Source organism: Haliaeetus leucocephalus, unplaced genomic scaffold, assembly GCF_000737465.1.
Source record: "Haliaeetus leucocephalus isolate CR32 unplaced genomic scaffold, Haliaeetus_leucocephalus-4.0 Scaffold110, whole genome shotgun sequence".
NCBI lineage: Eukaryota > Metazoa > Chordata > Aves > Accipitriformes > Accipitridae > Haliaeetus > Haliaeetus leucocephalus.
Genome location: NW_010972546.1, coordinates 716694 through 719668, shown reverse-complemented (window position 1 = coordinate 719668; position 2975 = coordinate 716694). Strand labels below are relative to the sequence as shown.

Sequence of the window (2975 nt, the reverse complement as noted above, 5' to 3'; positions counted from 1 at the left end):
TCGCCCTCCGAGGTGCCGTGATCAAAGCCGTTTTCTTTCTAAAGATAAAATGAACGTTTATATAGTGAGAAAGCGAGATTGATTTACGGATTTAAACACGCCGTTCTTATTGCGGATCATAAATCTGTCACCGGGGCTGAGAAACTCCCAACCCGCTAACCGAGCCGAGCCGCCTTTAAAGCGACCCAGCGCTATACCGGGGCTGCAAGACCCCCCCAGACCCCCTATACCGGGCAGAAACAACCCCCCTCCGCCTCATAGCCATGCATATGTACATAGATATACTTATATCTATTTATTTTTACTCCCTCTATACCCCTTCTCTCTAATAACTACATCTCAGTGGGGATGGGTTACACGATTTGTCTCCCACACACACAAAAAACCCCTTCTTTTGTCCAATTTTGGGACCAAGAGGTAACAAAAGGGTTCAGCATCCCGACCCGGGACCGGTGTTTACGGGGGATGGGGGGGGGTCCCGGGGAGAGACCGCCCGAACATCTCTCGACCCGGTGGAATCCCCCCTCCGCGCTTCTCCGCGTTGCTCCGCGCAGCTCCGCGCAGCTCCGCGCCGGCAGCAGGCAGCTGGGCATAGAGAGGCTTTTGAGAGCGTCGTGGGCAGGGGAGAAGTGGGAGGACGTGCGGGGGGGGGAGAGGGAGAAGAAGGGGGGGGGGGAAGAGGATGGAGAGGGACTCTTGGAAACAAAGGAATTTCTGAAAATAAGAGGCGAGAAGAGACGCGGGCCCAGGGAAGCGGCGGCGGGTCGGGGGCTTTGCTCCTTCGGGTTGGGTTGGTTTTTTTTTTCCCCCAAATTATTTTTGCTCTGCAAAGGCAAACCGCTGCGGATTCCCCCGCGCCTCTCTCTCTCGCTCCTTTTTTTTTTTTTTTTTTTTTTTTAAAAAGCAGCAAACAAACAAGCAAACACCGAGGGCTTTTGAAGTGAAATCAGAGGGGAAAGCCTCTGCCGGGCCCGGGCGCGGCAACAGAACGCTTAAACCGTGCTAAACCAGAAATAAACCCACTCCTAAGCCCCTTCTCCACTCCTTTCTTCCCCACCTTTTCCTCCCGGTGCTGGTTCCCCGCTTCCAGGGCCCAAAACCCACGGTGAGGGCCGGGACCCCGCACACGTAAAGTTTTGCTGAACTGCGGGCTGAGCTGCTGCCCAGCACAATGTCCAGCCTCGGAGAGGTCAAGGGGTTTGCGAGGTCAGTCCCGGGCTGGAATACACAGCTAATCGCCTAGAAAACGTGTCCTCTGCGTGAACTCTATCCCCCGATCGGGGTTTGCCAGTCCTGGATTTTGTCGTCCCTAATTTTCACCCCTTTCCTTCACCGCGCTATATCCCGCACCGCTCCTGGGATGAGGCAGCAACCTCCCCGGAGAGCCAGCCCCCCCAAGGACACCGATATTCGTGGGACACAGACACCCCCGGGACACCCGCACCGCCCGGGACACCCGTACTCCGGCACCCCCGCACCCCGGGGCATCTTCATCCCGGGATATCTTCATCCCGGGACACCCGCACCCCCGGTGCTCTGTCCCCTTTGGGGACACTCTGCCAAACCCTTCCCAAACCGGCCCCTGACATGGGCAGGGAGATCTTGCTCGGAAAAAAAAAAAAAAAAGAAAGAAAAAAAAAGAAAAAATAACAATAAAAAAGGAACCAAGAGGGGGGGAACCCCTCTAACCCTCCCCGTCGAGGGGCCCCGCCGCCTCCCCGCAGCCCTGCCCGGGGTCCCGCAGCAAAACTCCGCGGGGCCGATCCCCAAACCCGCACAGCCCCAAATCGAGGAGAGAAAAAAAAAAAAAAAAACCCCCTCTCGCCCCAAGTAACCCGGCTGCAAACTTTTTCTACCCGCTCCCCTCCGTCAAAATAAAACGAGAAAACAGAAGGAAAACCCCGCACAAGAATTCACGTGTTGTTTTTTCTTTCTGCCCCCCCTTTTTTTTTTCTTTTTAGCTCCTTTTTTCTCTTGCTTTCCCCCAGCTTTCTCGTGAAAGGAGGCAATAAACCGATCAGAAATGCATGCCAAGAGAGCAGCTCTGTTACCTGGTTCGCTCCCACATCCTTTTTCCAACGCCCCAGAGACGGCCCTCATGGTTTGGGTGGTTTCTTCCAAAGTGAGAGGTCTGGGGGAGGGGGTGGCTTGGGGGGGGGGAGTTGGTTTTGTTTTTCTCCCCCAAAAATAAAGCTTTCACCTTTACGATCCAGATTTTATTAATAATATTATTATTTCCCCTGAAGATTCTTGTAGGACTCCGGGTGCTTTTTTCCCAACAGACGGTCTGCGGAGATTTGCTGTTGAATAACAATGGGAAAAGGATAAGTATTTAAAGAAAAGAAGTGATTAATGATTTTCTGTATAATTCTCGCATTTTTCTTGGCTTCTGTCTGCTTATAATGGCTGTGAACTTTTAAGTCCTATAGAAATCTTCTTTTCTCCCCCTTCTATTCTATTCATACTTTCCAGCTTTGATTTGCTTCTATAGACCCCGCATTCCTGGAAGCATATGCTTTTTTTTTTTTTAAAAAAAAAAGAACGATTTTTTGCCATTCTTAGAAGCACTATCTTGAAAATAACACCCTCTTTACAACTCCAGCAGATCAAAGAGAGAAACAGTAAAATAAAATGCAACAACAACAACAAAACACCCCAACGTCAGGCATTACAATAAAATACAGCCCTTGCCACCCTCCCTGGGAAAAAAAAAAAAGAAAAAAAAAAAGAAAAAAAAAGAAACTTTAAAGGTTGGCAGTTGCTACCTCTAAAAACGCGATAGTTAACCAAAAATACATCCATAAATCCATTTCTTCTACATCAGAGCCTGTAACAGATCTGTACCATGTGACTATATTAATATTATTTTAAAGTATTAAAATGTCAATAGAAAGAAAAATCTAACGGCCCTTTGTTTGAGCTGGGGGGCAGGGAGACTTTTGGGGACACTTTATTTGCAAGGTGGTCGTGCAGTG

At 49.8% G+C, this 2975-nt stretch overlaps 1 protein-coding gene across 1 annotated transcript in view; it reads right to left on the bottom strand.

The window, feature by feature from the left end:
- Window positions 1-2273, bottom strand: part of HOXB3 (homeobox B3) — a 23229-nt gene extending 20956 nt beyond the window's left edge. The window contains exon 1 of the mRNA XM_010585506.1: window positions 2052-2273. The gene's annotated coding sequence lies outside the window, so the exon portion shown is untranslated. The remainder of the gene's footprint in view (window positions 1-2051) is intronic.
- Window positions 2274-2975: the final 702 nt, after the last annotated feature.